The sequence below is a fragment of the Mauremys reevesii genome, linkage group 21, assembly GCF_016161935.1.
Source record: "Mauremys reevesii isolate NIE-2019 linkage group 21, ASM1616193v1, whole genome shotgun sequence".
Lineage (NCBI taxonomy): Eukaryota > Metazoa > Chordata > Testudines > Geoemydidae > Mauremys > Mauremys reevesii.
The window spans coordinates 19,799,012-19,824,244 of NC_052643.1; the positions used below are offsets into that span (position 1 = coordinate 19,799,012).

The 25,233-nt window shown below is 43.1% G+C and overlaps 1 protein-coding gene and 1 long non-coding RNA gene across 4 annotated transcripts in view; one reads left to right on the forward strand and one right to left on the reverse strand.

Annotated features, from left to right (window-relative positions):
* CAMTA1 (calmodulin binding transcription activator 1) overlaps positions 1-25,233 on the forward strand; it is an 833,035-nt gene that overhangs the window by 659,424 nt on the left and 148,378 nt on the right. The gene's annotated exons all lie outside the window — the stretch shown is intronic.
* On the reverse strand, positions 699-6,623 carry LOC120387664. Its single transcript, XR_005590285.1, has 3 exons — positions 6,581-6,623; positions 3,317-3,405; positions 699-813 (listed from the first exon to the last, which is right to left on the reverse strand). It is a non-coding gene; the product is annotated as an uncharacterized LOC120387664 (long non-coding RNA).

Consider the following 25,233-nt stretch of genomic DNA (forward strand, 5'->3'; position numbering starts at 1 on the left):
CCTGGTCTTGCTGGGCTAGGCTCCCCCGCCTTTTCCAGCCAAGCTCAGCTGCACAGAGAAACCGAGATCCACTCTGGGAAGGCTCAGCTTAAGGAGCTTGCCACAGCACCCAGATGTCCACCCTCCCTTGGATTACAAACCCAGAATGATATGAAATTCACCTCTTCCCTCTACGTGGAGGGGGGGTATGCACAACTCCTCTGCCCCCCAGTTAGAAATCACATAAACTGGGTTATATTGTAAACCAGAAATAAATTTATTAAGTATAACAGGTGTATTTTAAGTAGTTAAGAAGGTAGCAGACAGAACAAGGCAGATTACTAAGAAAATAAAACAGCACGTAAACTAAGGTTAATACACTAAAGAAACTGGTTACGTGTAAGTTCTCACCCTAAATGTGGTTCTTCACAGGCCAGACGCCCTTCCAGCCTGAGTGCAGTTCCTTCCCACAGTTCAGTCTTAGTTGTTTCCAGCCGTCATCTTGGGTGAGCAGGGGAGAACTGAAGACTGGGATTACCTCACTCCCCACTCTTATATGGGATTTGCACAAGGCAGGAGTTCTTTGTTTCCTAGTTCCCCCTCCCCAGCTTCTCGTGAAAAAGTACAGAATTCAAGATGGGTTCCGGTATCAGGTGACATGGTCACATGCCTCTGTAGGGCCCCTGTAGCCGTTCTTCACACGCTGACCGACATGTTCGCAGGAAGACTAAGCTCTTTTACAATCCATTGTCTCTTGCTGATGGGCCGTCAGCACTGTTGGGCTTTCTCATTGTTGTACCTGAAGTGTTAGCAGGGGGGGTCACCCAACGTAACCTAGTTGAAATACAGATACAGAGTCAATATTCGTAATTTCAGATCTAGACATGATACATGCATACAAATAGGATAGTCAGATTCAGTAAATTACAACCTTTCCAATGATACCTTACAAGAGTTATCTTGCATAAAGCATGTCTTAGCAGGGCTGGCTCCAGCGTTTTTGCCGCCCCAAGTGGGGGGAGCTGCGATTGGCAGCACTTCGGCAGCAGCTCCACCGCCGCTGCTTCATTCTTCGGCGGCAGGTCCTTCCCTCTGAGAGGGACCGAGGGACCCGCCGCCAAATTGCCATTGAAGACCCAGATGTGCTGCCCCTTTCCATTGGCTGCCCCAAGCACCTGCTTGCTGCGCTGGTGCCTTAGTGTCTTAGTTATGTCATATTTCTATCACAAGCATATTTTCATTAAGAATATGGAGTATAATGTCACAGCCCCAACTAACACCATGTCATTTCTCCCAAGATTTCCAGAACTGCCTTTACATTCCACTTAAAAGAACCTGTAAGACTGTCTGTAATACTGCCGTGTGGTGACTCCCAGTAACCAGTTATAGGGAGTGAAGTGGTTATCAGCCAGGCAGCTAATTGGTGCATCCACAAACAAAGGATTCGGGGTTTCTCACAGCTTTTTGTGATAGTGGGAAGCCCCTGATTGCACATGAGGTAGTCAGTGTCAAACGAGCAGAGCTAATCCTGGGACAGTGTAGCCCAGCCATGCAGCTCTGATCAGAAGCAGCGATAGATGGGCTGGAATGTACATGCCATCTTTTATGTAGAAATAGTTTGACATTCTTTTTGCTGCCCATGTTCTGGAGTAGAATGAACACTGGTTTTTGAAGTAACAAGCTTCTTTCTGTGTACGGGGTTCAGTCAAATTGCTTATATCTCTAACCAAAACCAGAGGGATCTCCATTTTGAAGAGAGAAAAATACATGGTCATGCCTGCAGATTTATCTCTAAATCAGATATTTTTCAGGAGAGGTCAGAAACTCTTTAATTTCATATATCAGAGGGGTAGCCATGTTAGTCTGGATCTGCATCTGACAAAGTGGGTATCCACCCACGAAAGCTCATGCTCCAATACTTCTGTTAGTCTATAAGGTGCCACAGGACTCTTTGTTGCTTTTTAATTTCATAGTACATTCTGGTAATGATGATAGCAAAAGGCCAGAGAGAAACTGACTCATCTACACAAACACACAGCTCTCAAAAGCAGAGAATAGCAGTTCACAGACAATGCAGAAGAGAGTTCCTATGTGGCTAGTAGATATTGTAATGCATGTGAGACTGTCACACAGGTCTCTAAATATCCTGAGTTTTGTTAGTCGGGCTAGAATCCCAGGCAGCACTACACAACTGGCATGCTAAGCCTCCAAAGAGGCTTCTGATAGATTCTCTCGCTCTCTGTTTAAAAATCTAATTGGTTGTAGCTTCTACTTTTACCATCCATTCGACCTGAGCCCAAGGGCTAAACAAAGGCTCACCTTGTTCTGCTTAAATAATACAGGTGCTGAGGTTATCGGCCTCCTGTCATGTGCTAGAAGATTACCAGGCTGCTCCCATACAGCAGCTCTGAGGCTGCAAAATGTGCTGAAGGGCGGGTGCTTTTCCTGGGCTGGCCTAATGACATCAACTCTTGCTAACTACAAATAATAACCGTACCCCCAGATAGCCTCTGGGCTCCCTGCACTAATTCCGGGGCTTGATGCAGGATGGGATTCTTTTATCAGCTTCAGCATTTCCCTCTTTCAGTGCCCCAAAGCCAGTTTCTTTCGCTACATGCTTTCCCACACCTGGAAGCAAGTTAGGATAAATTCCACTGTGGAGTAGGGAGAGACCCTGACCTGTAAAGGAAAATGTGAGCAGACAGTAGCCAGGAAAGAATCTGTCCTGCCCCTTTGAATCCAGTGAGCTGCATGGGCATTAACCAGGGCATTAACTCAGAAAACAGTGAGTCAGCACTCCTGGCTCTTGGTGTGCATGAGAGTAGCTCTGGTAATTGGGCTGAAGTTTTATGATGAGTTTGCTGATCTTCCTGGGGGAATATTTATTTATTTTCCCCTATTTATTTTTACTCTGTGTTAACTGAGGCTGCCTGCCAGGTCGGTCACTCTGGCATCCTATCATCAGAAATTGCCCCTACCCATCACATGCTGTTTTTCTGCCACTCAACACCCAAAATAATGATCCTGTTTGAGCCTCCTGCATGCTGCCTCAGCTCCACTTTCAGTGTTAAAACTAAAAGCACATTTTCTCCGGTGGCAGATATAGAGAACACATTTAGCATTGGGATTCCATTAGCCTCTTTTCTTTCTGCAAAGCCACCTTGTGGGTGAAGTGGTGCAGAGCTCTGGGGAGCTGAGTTTGGCTACTGGTGCTGTTTGCTGAGAGTTATATTTTCTCCTAGGTGCACACATATAACACTAGTGTCCTATTGATGCCAATGGGAGTTAAACACCTTCACTGAAGTGAATAAAGAGCCCTGATCATTTATAAATTTACCTGTTTATTGCCTGATTCTGCAGCTGGTTTCCACACACAATTCCCAAGGGCTTCAGGGGAGGAATCCTCATCATGAGACACTGCAGAATCTGTAGTTGAGAATGTAGCACAAACAAACGAGGTACATTTTAGGAATATAAATTTGGTTTTTAGTAGGGTTTGTGGCCCAGCTATTCGGCAAGGCGGAATATAGCAGTACAGAGCAGAGAGTTTAGAGGGTTGATTTCATTAGCTCTCTTTTTTTAATGTGAATTTCAGTACTAGTGAATGGTGTAGGATTGATAACCTCCTGACCAGCATAGACCCCTCTTGGAATCAGTTGCCATGACCCACTCAGTTGCTGATCTCTCTGCTGAGAGAGAAAGTAAAAACCGGTGTTATGCAATCACTATGTCCCCCATTGTCTAAAGCTGCCATGTAATACTTGTGTAAGCATGATGTGTGTGTGTATAAGAGGAATGTGTGTTAGTGCACACGAGGGAGCGAATATGGGAAGTCCTTCAACAAGGACAAGTGAAGAGTCCTGCACTTAGGACAGAAGAATCCCATTCACTGTTACAGACTAGGGGCCGAATGGCTAGCCAGCAGTTCTGCAGAAAAGGACCTAGGGGTTACAGTGGATGAGAAGCTGGGTATGAGTTGACAGTGTGCCCTTGTTGCCAAGAAGGCTAACGGCATTTTGGGCTGTATAAGTAGGAACATTGCCAGCAGATCGAAGGATGTGATCATTCCCCTCTATTGGGCGTTGGTGAGGCCTCGTCTGGAGTATTGTGTCCAGTTTTGGGCCCCACACTACAAGAAGGATGTGGAAAAATTGGAAAGAATCCAGTGGAGGGCAACAAAAATGATTAGGGGGTTGGAGCACATGACTTATGAGGAGAGGCTGAGGGAACTGGGATTGTTTAGTCTGCAGAAGAAAAGAATGGGAGGGGATTTGATAGCTGCTTTCAACTACCTGAAAGGGGGTTCCAAAGAGGATGGATCTAGACTGTTCTCAGTAGTAGCAGATGACAGAACAAGGAGTAATGGTCTCAAGTTGCAGTGTGGGAGGTTTAGATTGGATACTGGGAAAAACTTTTTCACTAGGAGGGTGGTGAAGCACTGGAATGGGTTACCTAGGGAGGTGGTGGAATCTCCTTCCTTAGAGGTTTTTAAGGTCAGGCTTGACAAAGCCCAGGCTGGGATGATTTAGTTGGGAATTGGTCCTGCTTTGAGCAGGGGGTTGGACTAGATACCTCCTGAGGTCCCTTCCAACCCTGAGATTCTATGTTTCTATGTGGGAATAGTATTTATATTTATTTATCACATTAGCATCTAGCTGAGATAGTCAGTACACATTCAAAAAGAACAATCCTGTATATGGCTTATATTATTGAGTATAGTATCAGAGGGGTAGTCATGTTAGTCTGGGTCTGTAAAAAGTGACAACGAGTCCTGTGGCACCTTATAGACTAACAGACGTATTGGAGCATAAGTTTTCATGGGTGAATACTCACTTTGTCAAACGCATGTCCTGTATATGGCTTACATTATGGAGTATGTTTGCTTTTGTGAGAGGAGAGCGGTAGTGTTTGTTAGGATGTGTTATAACCAGTAAGGAATTGGAGCAGGATTATGAGATGGATATGACAGGGACACGCATACAATAACTCTCATTTTCATTAACTAGCAGCATCAGCCTCTCTGTTGTTGCATTGCTAAGGAGAGAAGGTCAATTGCTTCCAGCTTTGGCACGAAGTCAGCATCCCTGTTGCTCTCTTGATCATTTTGGTGTCAGGGCACCTCATTTCCAACTAATTGAAATAGCATATTTTTCTGGTGACAGTGCAACATCTTCAGCCTCAGTTGTGTCATCTGTGAGACTAATTAATAGATACCAAGCAGGGGACTTTAATCTGATCCTTCACCCTTCAGGAGAGGGCTTGAGAGCTCTGAAGTTACTTCTCTTCAGTAAGATTTTCAAACTATTTGCACCACTAGTATCTCAAATGTAACCTTTCATCAATAATGATGATAGAATATTGACTAAGCACTAATGCTGGATGAAGCAGTCTTCATCGTGGGATAAATGACCATGTTAGAAGGTTAAGCTGCCTGAGGTAAACCTGGGGGCACTTGACATCCAGAAGGTCAATTAGTAATTTGAGGAGTGTGACTGCCATTTACAGACTCCTGAACACCCAAATAGCATTCTGTATAAAGACAGAGTGTGGACTCTATATTGTTAGGTATATGCAAAGGTCACTGACATGCTACTGACCACGGGGGAATGATTTTTCACATTTGTTAATTCACCTCCAAGAAGCCCTTGCTAAAGTCTCCGGAATAAAATACTTTTAGAACCAAGCAGTTAGAGAAGGGGGTTTGGTTCAGGAAAGGATATTTCTGTTAGAAAGTGATCAACAAAATGAGACTGTTGGAAAAGCACTGGTTTGCCAGCAAGAGTGGGAAAGGTTTCCTGTTTCTACAAGTTCAGTTTTCAGTGGACCTCTGCTTGACCTGAGGAGTTAAGAAACTAAAAGCCAGTTTGAGCCGAGAGCTTTTCATCATACTCCATCTGGACAAGGCCTCCACAGCTATATATGCAAAGAGGTGACGTTTCCTTTCACATGAAACAACAGAGGCGTTACTCCATAACCTGGATGGATGTCAGATGAGCTCAGAAAATCTACAGCAAACCTCACCACTAAGAAAACAAACAAACAAAACAACTTGTACTATACTGAAGCCTCCAGGAGGGCTAACATGGAGTTAAATCTACTGTCACCAGGTGGATCAGAGAGGAGGGTATTGTAAAAGCTTCTCTGAGCAGCAGAGAAAATGAATGTGTTAAAGTTATTGATATAAGTGGGGTGGTAGCTTCATGTCTTCTCTGGTAGCAATCTGCAAGACAACCAGCTGGGGATCTATGGTGGTAAACGCTGCAGGTTAGACATCCAAGTATATCCTGACATGGCCTATGGCAAGAGCTGTAAGGTCTCATTACTCTGTACTATCTGGGGCATGTCACAGCTTCAGACTGGTAGAAAGGAAGAACGAGCAGGATGGCATTCTCGGTACGAGATGCATTTTCTCTCCCGGAACTCATCCCTGCTGGTCCAGGCTCTCATCGTGTGACTGAGTTTACGGTAGAAAAGGTTCTGAAGATGCTGGTGCCTCTGGCATCCCCCCTCCCCCGTGCTGTGAAAGTCTGTCTGTCTGGTGAGGTGTCCAAGGCACCAGCAAGCCCCCCTTATATAAGCATGACATCATTCAAAAGCTTACTTGCACCGTCTCCACCTGCTGGCTGGGAGGAGCTATTCCCAAGTGTCTGCACAGGGTGAAAAAAACTACCTGAAAGAAAAGGATCAGGTAAGACATTATGAACATTGATAATGCATGAGGATTAGGGGAGCCCTTTAAATTAATATTGAATGATAGGAGAAAACTAATTTTAAAAATTCTCGTAGGTTTCATATCAGTCAAATGAATTCTGAGGGAAATAAGCTACAGGAATCTCGCATCTAACAACTAGCTAGCTCTCCTTACCCAGAAATAAAATGCACTCTTAAAAATTGCTTCAAATGCTGCAATGTTGTATCTTGTCAATTCACCTTTGATTTGGAATCTCACATGTTTATAGACGCTCCCTTTTTCTGCCAAAAATGAAGCTTGACTTCAGAGAGAAAAAGAAATGTAACATGGAAAGGGAAAGAGAGTGTTAGAATCACTGAGACTGGGTTTTACTCTTTGCTGGAATAACTAGAGAGTCACAACAAGATCTTCAGATAATGTGTAAGTTATATAGCAGTGATACAAGGATTACCCCATTGGATCAAAAGTTTCACAAGACTCTCAAAGCCAACATTCTGGAACTGTTTCAAATATTATTAATGTTCTTCCTCTGAGATTTTTATTGCTAGTCACTGATATCAACAGTAACAAATTTAAAGAAACTATAAATGACAGAGCCCCCAGAGATAGGGTAAATAAAACAAAATAAAATAAAATAAAAAGACTCTTTTACCATGCACCTTACAATGAACATCAAATATTAAACCGCGTTTATCTGATGTATCCCCAAGCACATCTTCCCAGCAGGCAACAGACTGACATTCACATCCTTTTCAGTAACCTTGAACCCCACAGTCCAGTGCTTACTGTATAGTGTTGCTAGCAGTAATATGAGAATGAATGAGAATGTTGGGAATAGATTGCATCCTGGTATGGGGATAAGTAACAAATCAAAAATACAGAGAACAAAAAACATGCTTGTGAGACTTAAGAGGTCACTAATCTGACTAAGGCATCATCCAAAATAACAAAAATAGGAAGCAGCCATTGGAGTATTAGAAAAAAAATCTTTTTCTGTGGCACCTTTGTTGTTGTCCTGGGTGCTCAGATACCATAATGACGGGCTCAGTATAAGAACCAGAATAGAACATCATAGCCCACAAGGCAAGGTTGTTAAGGCTAAAGTGTGGATTTATTTCAACACCTGCTGTAGATGGCATCCTAAGAGACTAGCACTTTGATGAACTTAGTGACCTTTTCTCTCTGCTGTGAATTATTCGCTCTCCTGGAGCAAAGCATGTCCCAGCGCAATTGCCTCAGCAGCCCCCCCATGGCTAATATAAGAACTAATATAAGAGATGTTACTTAAAGAAAGCAAATACTGGGTCAGGGAAAACTGAGTCTCTTCAGTGATGGAGAAATTTTGACCAAAGGGTTTTCTATAGCTGAGCATAGATGAATTGTCCTGCTCTCCTCAGCACTGAGGAGGCATCAGCTGGAGCACTGTGTCCAATTCTGAGCACCACACTTTAGGAAAGATGTGGACAAATTGGAGTGAGTCCAGAGGAGAGCAACAAAAATGATAAAAGGTTTAGAAAACCTGACCTGGTTAAAAAAAAATTGGGTATGTTTAGTCTTGAGAAAAGAAGGTTGCAGATGACCTGATAACAATCTTCACATATGTAAAGGGCTGTTATAAAGAGGACAGTGATCAGTTGTTCTCCATGTCCACTGAAAGTAGGACAGGAAGCAGTGGGCTTAATCTGCAGCAAGGGAGATTTAAGTTAGATGTTAGGGAAGTTAAGCTCTGGAACAGGCTTTCAGGGGAGGTTGTGGAATCCCTGTCATTGGAGGTTTATAGGTACAGGGTAGGCACACACCTGTGAGGGGTGGGCTAGGTTTAGTTGGTCCTGCCATATTGCAATGGCAAGACTTAATGACTTCTTGAGGTCCCTTTCAGCTCTACATTTCTATGATTCTGTGATAATGCTGGACATGGCACATGGGCAGTTCGGGAGTGACTTAGACAAGGAGGGCTTTCTGCTGTTACTGATGTTTCACAAAGCCCCCTTTTATTGGTAACAGTGTGTCAGTAATTCAGAGATATTTCACTAATATATGGTCCAACTGTGGGCAGGGAATCCATGGTACCATCTGAATGGCTGAAAGCTGTTCATCTTCAGAAAGGAGAACACACGCACCATCCCACAGTCTTACCCATGTACACCCATATGTCTACACTACCCACCGGATCGGCAGGTAGTGATTGATCTATTGGGGATTGATGTATCGCGTCTCGTCTAGATACATCAATCCCCGAACGCGCTCCCCGTCGACTCTGGAACTCCACCAGGGCAAGAGGCGGAAGCGGAGTCGACGGGGGAGCGGGGGCCATTGATCCCACTCCACGAGGACATGAAGTAAGTCAATCTAAGTCGATCTAAGATACGTCGACTTCAGCTACACTATTCTCGTAGCTGGAGTTGTGTATCTTAGATCGATTCCTCCCCCTCCCCCCAGTGTAGACCAGGCCTTGGTCACATACAGTCTTACACACTAACACACACAAACTGCACTGAGTTTTTGTGCTATGCCATCAGGCTAGGAACTATTTTTACTGTATTTGCATATACAGAGAAATAGCTTAAAGCCTGACAGAGCTTAAAGAGCAAGACTGAGCCACAGCAGGTCTCTGAGCTTATCATGGGCTCAAGATACTTTCTTTTGAGTTTTTCTCATTCTCCCCTTAGAAATGGCAGCTTCCTATTTCTTGGCCAAACTATAACACCAGCAATAAAAAAATAGAAGCAAAGCATCTTTGGCTACATTTTTGATTGTTCATAACGTCTGGCAATATATTAAAATATAAAGGTTAACAACATTCCTGAGACAAACTAAAACACCAGCGTATTAGAGAAGAGATTGCACAAATCGAATTCAAAGTGGGATTTCAAGCGGTGCATTCTGTTGATATAAACCTTGAGAGCACTTGGTGAATGTCAGCAGAGCTTTGAAATTAAAATCTCTCTCATTTCATAGCATCTATTGTTGCATCTATGGCTTGGGTTAGTTGAGGAAGATAGAAGCCACTTGGGGCATGCTTTATAATGTTGGCATTTCTAAGACATGATGAGGACAGAAGTGTTTTGAATTTAGCTCTGTCTCTCTGAGCCTGTTTGAAATGCAAAGACAGAATTTTGTTATAAAGTGACAAAGAGAGAAGTTTCTGTCTCTGTGAGCAATGAAAACAAAAGCAGAGTCCTTGTAGATGTGGGCCAAGGGGGCTGTGGTTTAGGCTTGCCCCTTGAGTAACAGGAAAAAATGAGACAGAAAGCAGTAGCGAATCTTTTACACAATAACACTGAATGAAAAATGAGGTTTACATCATTTCCATCATATACGATACCTAGTGATTTACATTGACTTACCCATGAATTGTAAATGATTAACTCATGTATTTGTAATTGCTGTCTGGCTGTATGCATAAACCAACATTTTGAATCTGTTTATACAGCTATGGAAGTATAATATGTGAATGTTAGTGTAAGTGTGTGAAAGTTTTGCCACCTAATTTGTTCTATATTTCTGTCAGGTCTCAAAAGCTAAGCAGGATCCAATTGATTCAGTATTTGGTTGGGAAATCTTGAAAGAGCACCTGTAGTAAGTCCAAAAGGAAGAGATACTGGGGATTCATTGGGTGGCACTTTTCCTTCTGAGTCAGCACTGAATTAGTGCCCCTTTGCAGTGTTGGTGACATTGTGCTGCTGGATATGCTGTCTTTTGGAGGCAATGCAAACTGCTGTCATTAAAAAATCAGAGAAATTTTCAAGAGTGTCATGATGTTAATCCTAGTGCCTGGTCAAATTTTAGTCTGGGAGATTGCATTCTGCCTCCCAGAATTCCCCTGCAGTTTTGGTGGACAAGAGATTCTTCACTCCTTGCCCTGTGTGGTGTTAAACAGTTGCTGTGTTTCATCCCAGAATTAGCTGCATTTCAATGGTAAATTAATACCTATGTGTAATATAATTTGTATCACTTTGTAAATTCTTTGGAATCCTATGAAATGAAAAGCACTATATAAACTTAAGACTTTTTAAAATGTCATGGGAGTTCACCTGATATTGGCTAGTTTACACCACTTTACTCGTTCAGAGATTGACACTACTCTGTAAATGATACCATTATGCTGAACTTGGTATAGAAACTTAGATAGCCAATCTTTAAAGGTACATCTGTGTCATATTTACATGTTCATTGACAGTATGTATATTGAAGTATTATAATGCAACTAGCTTGCACACACATTTAAACTTAATTTGTCATGCAGTGCACCCAATAGTGATTCTCACAGAAATCCAAAGAAACCCTTCACAATTCCTTCAGAACCATTATATAAAGAATCCTAAGCCCTCTGCACACTGAGTTTTAAAAATTGGATTCGATGGTTGGATGGTCTCAGAGAGACACTGACACAAGGAGGAGAGAAAGGAAGGCATGGCAGAGGGACTGCAAAGGCAGAGGGAGGGAGAATGTGAATGCTGAAACTGGAAGGACAAGAAAATAAGAGATTCATTGGGTGGCAATTTACTTGGTCTCACTGCTATGTGAATGGGAAATGCAGTACTATTCGGTTTTCCAAATCTCACATATATTTGGGGAGAGTGATATTTAAAATTGCTAGTTACAGGGATTGCACATGTTCAGGCTACAGCACATATGTGTTCTCAGGAGCTCAGCATCCTTTCCCATCCATAATTTCTCTTTGCTTGTCCAATCAGTTTTGGCAGCTGAATACATATGTGGCTGTGCTAAGAGGGGAAATTGTGCACTTCCAGACTCACTTTTTGTATGTCTAATTGGTGGTGTGGCCTCCAGAGATGTGAGTACAGACTTGTAAATTCCTAATAGCCTGGAAAATATACCTGAATAGAGAGTGCCTGGTAGGGCACTGGCTTGTGGCAGAGAATGTTTGCTGAAAAATATAGGCAGTGGAGATCCTGGTGAGTATTTCAGGTGGACATGGTAATAAGTTTGATTTCCTGATCAGGGATACTAAATTGGGTTGACAAACTTGAAAATAAGGTCTGAATTAAAATTCTGAGAGTTCTGGGTGAACTGGGGAGAAGACAGTTGAGAGATACAACAGTGACTCTGGCCTACTAAGACTAACTGCAGCTAGTGACACCAAATAAAGTGCCTCTGCTCAGAGGCTACCACTTAAAAGTTCTTAGTTTCTGCCCAGCAAAGAACACTGTTAATTGTTCTATAAAATGTTTATAAAAGTTCAATTTGCACATAGTGCAAAGTAAAAGCCATATAAAATGCTTTCCTGTAGACCAGTGGTCTCTAAAGTGAGGTGCGCAAGAGGATCCTTCGGGGTGCGTGGCAGGAGGAGCGCCGCTGGAGCAGCACCGCTTTTTTTTTTTTTTGCTTTGACAGTTCGGCCGGGAACAGGGGGTGCGTTCTCAAAAAATTTTTACTGATGGGGTGCGCGATCAAAAAAGTTTGGAGACTACTGCTGTAGACAAGAAAGAGTGCACAGCAAAGAATAACTTATACAGGAACTGTTGGTTTTTGAGTTATTCACTATGTAAATTCAGTAAAGGGCCCAGAAGAGATTCATAAGATAATTTTCAGTTAGTATGGCAAATAAATAAATAAAAATGTAAGACTTATAGGCTTTTTTCTTTTGGAGGGCCTTATCCAAATCAATGAGGAAAAGCAATATTGTGCTTAAGTATTTTGCATATGAATTTCTTAGAGAGAATCATCCAAGAACTACATAGTCTAGAAATAAGATACCAAAGACATCTGCGGGTCACTGGAACACCAAGATTTTATCATGCATTTCTACTATGAACAACAACTCTGTGAAAATGGCATTGTAGGATCCCATGTTTATGCTTCAATTATTTCCAGAACCAATTTGCCCAGTTTAGAAGTAAAAGGATTTTTTTGCGAAGTGTCGGCCCCACAAACTCAGCCTGGGATGTGACAGTAAAGCTCTGCTCTTTGTGAGATAGGTACATAGGAATTGCTGGATAAGACTAGAGCTGGTTGGATATTTTCCGACAGAATATTTTTTGTTGGAAAATGCTGATTAATCAAAATCTAAGTGCTTCAGAAGAATGTCTGTCGACCCTGCTGATGGTTTCTGGTTTCCTGTCAGCTTGCCCATTTTGCAGACTGCCACAGAGCCAGGATCCTAGGAGCCCTGGCTGGAGGGAGGGCTCTCAGGGGCAGGTCTCCCTGCTCTGAGTGGAGGACAAAATAACTGAGATGGGCTCAGAAGGGTCAGAGAAATCATTCACTTCTGCCGCATTCCATTAGCTTTTCTGACTAGTTCTACGTTTGGAAATTTAAACAAATGGAACTTTTCTCCTAGAAAAGTGATTTTGAAATCTTTTTTCCCATGCAGGAGTTGAATAGTGGAGTGTTAGAACATGGTGCAGCAGGGAGCTAAATGTCTTGCCTGGTTTTAACTATACTGGATATTATAAGCTCAGTAAATACAAGAAGCCTTCCCCATCATTTTCCCTCCCCCTTGTCCTACTGGATACCATGCTGCTCATGTCTCTGGCATTTGCACTGGGCACTAATGTGGGTTCGGCTCTTCTCCTTAGCAAAGCCTTCTTGCTTTTCTCCTAGTCTTGGCTCCTGCGCACAGTATTGGCAGCGTAATGCATATATCTGCTTCACTTTAAATGCTTCTGCTGGAAGTTTCATGGAATCGTAGAATCTCAGGGTTGGAAGAGACCTCAGGAGTTATCTAGTCCCACCCCCTGCTCAAAGCAGGACCAATCCCCAACTAAATCATCCCAGCCAGGGTTTTGTCAATCTGGGCCTTAAAAATCTCTAAGGAAGGAGATTCCAGCACCTCCCTAGGTAACCCATTCCAGTGCTTCACCACCTCCTAGTGAAAAAGTTGTTCCTAATATCCAGCCTAAACCTCCCCCACTGCAACTTGAGACCATTGCTCCTTGTTCTGTCATCTGCTACCACTGAGAACAGTCTAGATCCATCCTCTTTGGAACCCCCTTTCAGGTAGTTGAAAGCAGCTATCAAATCCCCCCTCATTCTTCTCTTCTGCAGACTAAACAGTCCCAGAAGTTTGGCTTCTTATGACTGATTCCAGCGGTTTCCTTTGGTATTTTATAGTGCTTTCCTAATTTACTGCCTTTTTATGACAATAGTAAAAGGCCACACATCAGGGAATGCCATCAAAATTGAAGGAAACTTCCTCTCTGTCAGCTCAAGTTGAGCATTGTAATTTACATGAGAACCTTTTGGCTTAGGGTGTTTACCTCCCATGGAACAAGTTTCTTCTCCCATTATGACAATGAGATAAAATACTTCCCAGTTTCTTAAGATATTAAATTAGGATAGACTCTGTCTTATTGCAAATGTCAATGTGAAGCCAGCTCCATTATCAGGATTTCAGTTTAAGAGCATCCATTTTTCTTTGAAGGGCATATATTTTATCTCTGCCTTTTCCTTTGTTTAGATTTTGTTGTGAGATTTGCAGTTTAAACTGATGCAGGTTTATTCCATTAATCATAGAAAGTTTTTTGTATATGAAAACAGAATGTGTGTCCTCATTCGTCTCAAGAACTACATACATGGGTTGTTTTTTTTAATGGAAATAATCAGCCTTTCCTCCCTCACCACCTCAGTCTTCCAAGCTTCACATGATGAAAACCAGTAGCTGCGTGATTGCTGCCAAGGTTGTCTACAAGCTGTAGACAAAGCGCCATTAAAAATCCAACTCTATTGCTCTCCCTTTTTCTTTAACTCTGGCTTGCCCTATACAGTACATATTCCCTGTGGTACGCTCCCTGCACGTCTGGTGGGACGTAGAGTGAAACGGGGAATGAACAAAGCTGGGTAATGTATAGCAGAAATGTTCTTTATTCATTCAGGGTGATCCTCAGCCTTCCATTCCAGAGAGGGTCACAGACCGTGGTGCTGACCTTTCCTGACACGTTCAGTAAGCATATGTCTGTCTGGACTGAGGAAACTGTTATTGTTTTGCTTCCATAAGTTGAGTCACAGATACTAGAACAGGGAGTGGCGTCCCCACATAAATGTTTTTGCACAAGGGTAGTTCTTTGGATAATTCACATGTAGCAGCACTGCTCGTCAACGGGCAAAACTATCTTTATTCCTGGCACTGTGTGCAGGGCTCCCACAGCCCCAATTATAGCTATAGCTCCATGGATGTTTTTCAAAGCTTGTGCAAAATGATTGCAGACTATTAATGTCATTCACCTTGAAAAGTCCTTCCGCTCTCATCCGACCCCTCAGAAAAAGGTGCTCAGTTGTATATTGACCATGGTAAGAGATGGTCATATCTATGAAAGGACTGAGTCCTTCGACACCCACACCATGGGAACAAGTCTTGCTAACTGCTTCACAGCCACCCCTTCCTTACACTGGCTCCAGTCCCACTGCCTCAACTGGCTACATTCCTTCCAGACCTTCAGTCTGGAATTAAAAATTGTCTCTGAAGTATTTAGAAAGGACCTATGACTTTGGTAGCCTAGAGACGTTTATAAACAGAAGCACATGAAGAGAGGGCTGAAAAGAGATTTTTCTCTTCACTCTCTCTCTGTATTCTGTAAATTGTATGAGGGCATTCTGCAGTACTGGGAGTTGCTTGCTGCCTCCGTTGCTATGGGCCTCAGACAGCCTGAATGACAGTTAGACTCTGTGGGTATCAAGTCATACAGCCTCCATGTCAGCACCATCTGCTGAGCCGGGCATTCCACATGAACAAAGCCCTTAGACTTTACAGTTCCAAATCATGGCAGAAATGTCTAGTCACTGTCAGCTGCCTGTGTAAGTTAACGTTTCCAGCTGGGGATAGTGACACAGATTAACAGAAATTTCCATTATCATCACAGATTTATGAAATTGTTACAGTCTTTGCAAATACCAGCATGAGGAAAAGGTAGTGGAGATATGCTATTTCTTTTATTCCACCTTGGATTTCTGTTAGTGACATACCAAGCAGACCCAAACTAATTTGTCATACGTGTTAATAGCACAAGAGGCAGTTCCTTTAAAGCTAATAAGCAGCTACAAATTAATTTCTTCTTAGATTGCCCCAGTCATGACAGCTCTGCATTTTTATGTACCCTTCAATGTTTAAAATAAATAGGGGGGAAAAATAACCAGACATCAGTCTAGAGGCAATTCTTGGTAAACATGCTGCAAATCGACACTGCTTTCAAAAATGTGAATGCACATTTGATGATACATGAGGGAGGAGCTGATACTTGTTTTATACTGGAACTCTGCCTTGCTTTCTAAAAGCCTATTCTACTGCCACTCATACTGTTTAAATGCAGATTCCTAAACACTGCATTGCACAGTGTGAGCCAAGCTGTGGGTTCCTTCACTTGCAGTGAAGAAAACATGACAGAAATGCAATTAAGGTTGAAAATTGTGTTTGCGTGTGTCTGTGTGACCTCATGACCCACTGCTGTGCAGGTGTCTCTGAGCTGGAGACATGTCACTGCCTCACAAAGAAATGCACAACAGAACCTGCTTGTCACCTTTACATTTTGGAGCCTATGATTTACCTCTGCTATAACGAAAACAGATGAAGGAAAGTAAGTAGGAAAGTAGATCCCTATTATTCATACCCTGCAGTGTCAAAGTTTGGTCCTTCTTCATTTAAGGATGTTGCGAGCTCTAGTTCGAAGTTAACTTCTGACCAGGATTTTAACTAAAGCTACACATACATTTTGAAGACAGTGTTCAGTAGTTAGCACTATGCACTCGCATCAGAGAGAAAACAAACACCATAACATTTTCAGTAGTGATTGGATGATACAGGCCACTACAGACGCATATTCTTCAAGTGTCTGAAAATGTATGTGTAAGTCACACGCACACTGAGTGGAATCTGATTGTATATCCAAATGTGTTGAGAGGAGTGTGCAGTGTAAGCAGGACCCACCCCGTTCAAAAAGAGGAGAGAAGAGGTACTTAAAGTCCCTAAAGAAGATTTTTGTTAGTAATGCTACTACTGTGACCGGGACCATTTCCTAGGTATAGTCTGCATGGTAAAATGTTGCTTTCTGTTTCAGAGATTCAGAGACCAAGCAGAAAGCAAAGGATATCAATATATATGACAGTTTCAGCCAATTAGGACAAATGGCTCTTTTCTAGTCTTTCAGCAAGACAAGTTCCTTGGGAGAATTATTCTTAGCATGCCTGTGTCATGTATATTGATGAAAGGCAGTAAATATACCACATCCGTGCTGCTAACCTATCATATTTACTCAAGAAGAATATCCTTGCTGCCAGGCCAGCGACAGAGAGTGTCTGTCTGTCTATCTGTACTCATATGACCTCCAGCACTGTAGTATCTGAGTACCTGACCAGCTAACAGTCACATAGATTCATAAATCATAAAGCCAGAGGGTTTTTCCATGTAAAATAGTCCATACATCCCACTCAATAACTTTTCAGGGAGGCAGCTGTTATTATTTTTATTTTTATTTTTATTACCATAGAGCCTAATCAAGGGCCAGCACCCTGCTGTGCTGAACACTGTACAAACAAGAGTTTACAGTCTAAAGACCAGAGACAATGGATGGGTACAGAGAGGCCGATAGGAGAGTACAAGGAAACACTGAGACAATATTGGGCTGTGTAATAGGTTGTGGTCTCAGTGCACCAGCAGCCCAGCTGATGTGTGTGCTACCATTACCCGCTGTTGGGTGGATGGAGGTCAGGCTTGGGTACAAAGAAAGACTCCCTCAGTGATCCCCTGACTTTTCTTTAGGCTGGTACTACTCATTCATTTGAAATGGTGGCGTTGTCTTTGGTCATGGCAGCTCAAATCACTGCTACATCCCAGAGGCCACCTTGGGCCTTCTCCAAGTTGTTTAGGAGCGTCCCCTGGCATTTCCCAATGTGAGTTAAATGCCAGCCATTCTCATTTTCACCACCTCTCATTTCTCATGGGTAGTTTTAAATCATTTGTCAGGGTTTCAGCTCTTATTTATGTTTCCTCCTGGTGTATTTATACTTAAGGTGAAGGTGATTTTGAGGTAAAGACAAAAGCAGCTTTTAATCAGACACTGTAGATGTTAAACCCCCTGCAATCTGGGACTGACAGCAGTGTCTCCTTCATGATGTGGATGCCCTTAGGATCACCTGCTTGCTCTGCAGTGGGGCTGAGTGAACTGTTCCTGTCTAGATCTGTTTCCAGTATCTCAACAGAAAGAGAAAAGTTTTGAGGGGCAGAGAAAGATGTAAAGATCGTTTCCTTATTGCACTCTCCTAAGGCTGTCATGTTTGAGGCTGTGCCATTAGGTACTGTTTGTATCTTATCTGCAGGAGTTGCCTTTATAGCCATAAAGGACAAGATATTAGAGAGTGGGGTTTGATTCATGTTAGTATTCAGAATGTCTTTCCAGGCAGGTTGCAGGGACAACTTGGTATTTCAGGCAAGGACACTGCTTTGCAGCCTTCTTGTTTAGGTAGGTGAGAAAGAAAAGCATAAAAAGCATCTGGAATTTGTCTGTGTCATTAATGTAACAGGTACAGTACAGGCAGAGTTAACCTGCAAGCTTCTTCCCCATACTATCAGCCAACCCCAGAAGCTACTGGAGGATGAAAAAAGATAAAGAGGGATTAAGAAAGAAAATAACAAAAGGAAAAACTGTATTTTCTAATCCAAACCTTGCCCTGCAGTGTCTCTGTAACCCCTAGTCATTCTTTTGAGACATAAAATGTAGAGCACTACAATTACGTTAGTGATTACACTTTATCTTTTTCTACCAAGGTATTAAAGAGGAACTGGGGAGCACATTAAAAAAACATACAGCCCTATTTAATCATGATTCCCTCTAAAACAATTGCAGGAAATCTCACTGTTATAATTGCATGATCATAAAAATCAGTGTTAAGCTTTTCAAGCTTTGCACAATTCATCACTTGCCTGGTTTGCAGTCTGGAGCTATGTCAATTTAGTGAGCCTTGGATTGTTTGGGTCTTTAACTGCACTTCATAGAGGAGCACCCCCTGGCTGCAGTAATGCTACAGGGAGAGCAACAATGGTCCAAACTTTGATGCTCCTCCCTGATTTAAATGAGCCTTTGATATTACAAACCAAACCACACCGCAAATGCCTTACAGCACCTTCTTCTACTGAGGTTGTGACAATCTCAAAATCCCAACTTCTGGGCCAGACAGTCCACAAACAAGCCCACAGATTGCTGGGTCTGCGAGGCTTATTGACAAAGCCATAGACATGGTGGAGTTACCTGCTCCTCTTGCTGCTTTCTAGGTAATTCTTGCACTGCAGAGCTGAAACATACTGACTTCTGCTACTTGCTTCCCCAACCCAGAGGGTCACTAATCAGGAGACCACATACCTTGTTCTGCAGCACAGAGAGACCCAGGCTTTTTGCAGGTGTACTAGGGCAGTCTCCGGAGGCACAAGAGGGCAGAGGCATAAGGAATGAATGCGTCACGGCAGAAAGCAGTTGCATCGTGAAATGTCACCCCTGCTCAGGGCATGTTACACTTCTGTACATTCCCCCCTTTCCTGTTTTGGTGACCACTGATTTGCCCACAATCTTCCCTTGGTAGTTTTATTGCAGGTGTTGCAGTTCTCCTTCCCAACTGGATCCGACTCCGCACAACTTCTCCCTGGTGTTGCTATCATGGAGCTGAGATGTTCACTTTTTAAAGTAAATGGCAAGAAGATACTGTCTTGAAATAGTAACAACAACCAAATACATGGTTTCCCCTTTCAGCACCCTCGCTATAAAAAATTGTTCAAGCACCTCTGGCTAGGATCCCGTATGGCCCTTGTCACTGGAAGTATCAGATCCCCAGGCATCTTCCTTCCTGAATATGGAGCCTGCCATCTCCTCTAATCCTGAGATTCAAGGTCCTGAACTTGTCCGGTTTGGCGCTACACCTGACGCATTGCCTTGCTAGTTCTCTTAGCCATGTTTAGTATTTAAGCAATTTGTAGTTAGAAACTGACTCCACCCAGCTTGTTTGCTGATCAGCTCGTCATGTTCCTCAGTAGAACACGTACCCCTGAAACAAAGGTTAGTTTGCTTTGCGTTTTCCCTTGATTGTGTTGTGCAGGGGTAATTCCCATTCGTGTTTAGAGGAGTCTCTCTCTCCCACCACCCTCAGTTATATTTCCTTAATTATTCTAATTCATATTTAAAATCTGTTTGTAGTGAACTCACTGTGTTTGACGGCAATGCAGGATTCTTCGTCCGTAGTCTGAGCTTGGAGCCTCTAGCAGTTTGATCATGAAGGGAACTTTTAGAACTCTATTTGTGGTACCAAAATCACTTCCATGGCAACAGACTGAGCTGTCACTGCACTGAAGGATGCTTTAGTGAGAGAAGGGATTCTCTTACCTTTCATTAACAGCCAAGAGAGGGAAAATACCAACAATTCATGAAAGGGGAACCAAAGTAAATGTACATCAGATATTCTATAAATGTTACTCCACGCAGTAAAGAAGCAAGAGCTGGGTTAGAGATAAATAATTAGCTGAGCGGAAGATAAAGTTATAAAGGGAGGCAGTTGCAGTTTCTCATGCGCTTAATCCTTAGGAATTAAAACCAGAGGCAAATGGCTGTGGAAACTATTAGTACTCCTCTCTCATCCCTCCAGCTTTTTCTTCTCTGTTGTATGGACAGTCATAATTTAGTGGACACTAATCTCAGGAGCTTCGTAAAGCTGGTGAGATACAAATAGGAGATTTGATTTCCTAAATGTTTAATTTGAACATTTTTATAAGAACATAAGAACAGCCATACAGGGTCAGACCAAGGGTCCATCCAGCCCAGTATCCTGCCTGCCGACAGTGGCCACTGCCAGGTGCCCCAGAGGGAATGAACAGACAATGAAATGAGTCTCAATGACAGCAAAAGAGATATTAGACTCCATTAAATGCCCAGTGGCTGCGTAGCTCAGGCACGGTAATGCCCTTTTGTCTCTACGTAATTTGGTGACCTGCCCCTGGTGATAGTGAGTGAACGTTCAGTGGCCTTTATGAAACGACCTGGAAATCTCAGTCTAGTTCCTCAGGACACCTGTAATTGGCCCCCATATTGCGCTCTCATCAGAGGGGCCAAGCATTGAATGGGCTGTAGACCATGAACTTCCCTCTTACTCCTAAAGGAGCCTCTCTGTGTCATGAGAACCACAGTCCAGAACTTGCATTGTGGGTGTCCTGTACCTTTTCTGGGCTAAATGGGGGGCCTCTGTTCTGACTGATACTCACTTAACACAGATGTCACATTCACAGGCGCCCCATGGTGCCTCAGTAAATAATCATGATGTTTGCTTTTCTGAGCCCAATAAAAGCAGCTCACAGAAACCTAGGGATTCCACACATGCATCAGCAGGGTGGGCTTAGCCATCTCACACCCACAGGGCCCCTGGCAGGTCAGGAAATGAAGCAGCTGGGCTTACAGCTTCTGAAGAACACAGAGAATAAGCTCATGAAAGCCACACTCCAAGGGTTCTGGGTAAAAATATCAAAAACAGATGCTGGAATTACTGGTTTCATAATCTGTAAAACCCTGTAGGTGTTTTGTGGCTTTTCACAATGTAGCTCTAGCAGCTACAGATACAGCCAAGGCAATGATAGTGTTAAAACCAGAAGGAATGAAGCAGTTAAGGTTAGTACCACCTACAGAAGAGAACCCACAAATCTTCCTTTCTGCTGAGTCTATTTGCCAAACTTGGGGAAGGAAGAGACGGTCTCTTATCAGGATTCCTTGGTTCCTCAGAGCTGCTTGAAGCCTCTGTGACACAGATGGGCACCCTTAATATGGGTCTCTGGGAAGATTGTTTCATTGGTCTCCGAATTATTGCAAAAAACCAACAGAGGTGAATAATTAGAGATTTATTAATACATTAAAGCTACATGTTTAATATATCTTTCTGTTCTGATGACCCCAGTTGTCCTTTGCTCCTGAGAAATTTTTTGAAAGAAAATAAGATTCCACCTTCTCTGTTAATGCAATTTGAGACGCAAGATGGAATTTTAATTCAGAGATCTTTACAACCTAAAGTTAAATCCTTAGTCTGATTTTAATTAAGAAATCTCATGGTGGTGCTGGCTAGAATGTAATGCCAGAGAAGCTCGTGAGAGCTTCTGGGATGAATTGAGCCCTTAGAAGCCAAGAATGGATGCACAGGCGTATATTCTCCTCCCAAATCCAATTTACAAACAGCTAATCTGACTCCTTTCCCAGCAGCTCAACATTCCCATAACACCCCATGCTCTGCAGCCCACCCACTCCCAGATCTTCCTTGCCAGCAGGAATTATCTTTCCTGTTGTCAGCTGTGGAACCCTCCTGCTACCCCAGTTTGACAAGCACCTGCTGCATATAACACATGCAGGATCCAGCCCTCCACCCCAACAGTAAACCCTGAGTCTACTTCCCAAACACCTCCGACTCCACCCAGCCATTGGAACACCCTCCAAGCGCTCAGTTCCCAATCTCCCACCCAGCTTCAGAGTCCCCTTCTCTGCGTTCCACCACAGCAGAGCCTCCCCATCTACCTTTCCTCCCAGGCCTCTGAACACTCCCACTTTTCTGGTGCTCAGCTGACTTCTTTCAGCTATGGATGACTGGGATGTGGCTACTCTGAGTTATGGCTATCTTTCTTTTTGTTGTTGCAGCCACTCTCATCAAATGTGCTCAGCCCAAAATAATTTCAGGCACCAGTACGTGTCTATAAGGTAAACCTGAGATGTTTTGGCTTTGATTGTTACCATGAGAGACTAATATATTCCAATACTACAGCTGCCAGGTTGGCTAGCAGTAGCATGACCTCAATTAGAAATTAGTTCAGGGATAAAGATGATACTGGGATTCAAACCAATAATCTTGTCCAAAGCCAGCGCTCTGCTAGTTGAAAGGAGAAATCCCATTACTTCAGCGTATGTGTGTATTTGTGCACTGTCTAGTCTGTGGCCCAGATTCTACTTTTGATTAGACCATTATAAATCCAGAGTAACTGTTGTGACTTCAGTGGACTTACTCCAGATTTACACCACCAGAAATTATGGCAGAATGTGACTCTGTCTGTGTCTGTGTCATATATTGAAAGATAATGGAATTTTTTGCCAGGATGTCTGTGTGCAGTATCCTACCATCAATTTAGTGTTTGTATCACCCAAACTGCAGGAGGCCTTTTAGAATAACCATCTACAAAAACCGTAGAAACTTTCCTTTTTTATGCTGTGTTTCCCAGGTGACATTCTGGGAGGTATTAATCCTACCACCACAGTGGTGTATGTGAAATATTTTCAATCTTCGCAGAAACCTGATTGCACCTTTCACCCTTTTGAATGATCTGAGGAATATAAAGCAAACCTCATAAATGAATTGTTGCCAAAAAACCCTCTAGTAACTCGGACAGATAGTGAAAGGAATAGAAAGTTGTACTTCTTGATCAAATGAATTCAGTTATTCATAGCAAGTGGCAGAAATTATAGAACAATTTCCACCTCTGAGTCGTTTCTAACCATTGGATTTATAGACTATTGAAAATAGCAATGATTGTATTTCCTAATAACCCATTGTGCACAAAGGGCAACCCTAATAGCTCATTTGCACCAGCCTTTTAGTGAGAGAACTGGTCGTCTGAATGTCCTTTATTACAGCTTCCCCCTGCCCAACAGCCTGGCCCTTTCAGGGTGATGGGAAGTGGTAGCTTTTCTTTGACATGTCCGCACCCTGGGATCTAGTAGGGTCTGTTCCCTGCTTTGCAAATGATGTTTTTAGTTTATATTTGTTACCACACACAGGGACTTTGAGGCATGAGTGCCCCTCACAAAAAAACCCTGTTTGTTAGTCCACATGGGGCAGCTAAAGACCTCTGTCTATATCCAGGAGATCAACAAACTTATTCCCACTGATAGGTAAGAATGGGTCTGAACTTTGCTAAGCAGCAGAGCAGAGGGGCCCTTCTTGGTTACAGGAACTTGGGCACGTTCCTGTAACCATGGGTGCTATCTAGCAATCTAATAACACACACAGTTTCATTGTTCATGTAGGAGCAAATCCTGCCCTATTCTCCATGGGTATGGAGAATTCCTCACGGCAGAGTCAATGCAATACTTACTGTGTGTAAGATAAGTTTTAGGGAGACTGCGCAGAGTGTGCTTACTGTCTGCATGGCACAGAGCTAAGCTCCGCAGAACACTTGCACAGGAGGGATGGGGGGCAGGGTAAAGAGGATGCACTGTCTACATTGCAGCACAATGGGAGAGGGGTGCAGAAAGTGCAGAGGCTATTTTAGCCTCAGTGTCACAGTCATGAGCACAGGGAAGATGCCCCACTATTCTGCGGCCTAGGGGAGGAAGGAGGCCAGTGGCCAGCCTGTGACCTGATTCACAGAATTGGGCACTTAACACATGATGGATTTCCAAGATTAATGCTCTCCAGTACGGAACTAACTATCCCAGCATTGCCACAGGATCTTCCTGGGGCTAGAGTCTGGGGCTGATGCTGCAGGGGTGGGGAGGAGTGGGTTTAGCAGGTTACCAAAATTACATTTGCATCCTCCACACTCCTCTACCCCATACATCAGTAGGGAGTAAACCCCAAACTCAACTGCATAATTAAAGCTGCGGGTCGAAGCTAAGTGGCTTTACAAATTATGGCTAAATGCTGATAACAGAGAATTTAAAGAGAGAATTAGGCTGTAAAAGCTTGAGGAAGATCATGCTGGGTGCAGGAGATCATTAAGTAAAATTTATGATTTAAAAATAGTAAAGATCCAGAAAAGGGCAACGAAAATGATTAGAGGCACCTGAGGGGAGGGGCTGTGTTTTTATGAGGAGAGCTTTAAAAGCCTCTGGACTATTTGGTTTGGAAAGTAATAGGAGGTAGGATAGAGCCATAACAATGAAGGGAATAGAGAAGCCAGTCTGGATTGCTAACTACCCTTCCCTATAATACAGTATCGCAGGTCCGATAGGGCAATGAATATAATTAAAAAGCACCAGAACTTTTTATTCGATGAATTATTAATTTGTGGGATTTATTGCTGCACAAGTCACTATTTGTCTCAATAGAAACAAGATTCAGATGAGACTCAGATGTTCAAAAAAACAAGAATAGAATCTACAGTGGTGCTGGTTAAAATAAAACTAGAGGGGTTGTAATCCTCACTTTTCATGATATAACTGATCCAAGCTGATCACAGCTCAGGTCTAGAAGAAATACTCCCTACCTGTAGTACTGAGATGCACTGTGCTGGGCCACTGCCATCCTCTGCAGCACCTGGTATGGTGGAGTTATGATACTGTACTGCTGGAGACCAGGGCTGGCTCCAGCTTTTTTGCCGCCCCATGCGGCGAAGGGAAAAAAAAAAGACAAAAAGGACAAACTCAATTGAGCTGCCGCTGATGTGCCGCCGAAGAGGAACAGAGGGACTGAAGGACCCACCGCCGAATTGCCGCTGAAGACTCGGACGCGTCGCCCCAGCAACTGACGGACTTTCTATTGGCAGCCCCAGGCACCTGCTTCCTTCGCTGGTGCCTGGAGCCGGCCCTGTGGAGACAGACCATTGCTCTGCCTGCCATGGCATTTCCTATGTTATAGACTGAGCCTAGGAATGCTCCCCTGTA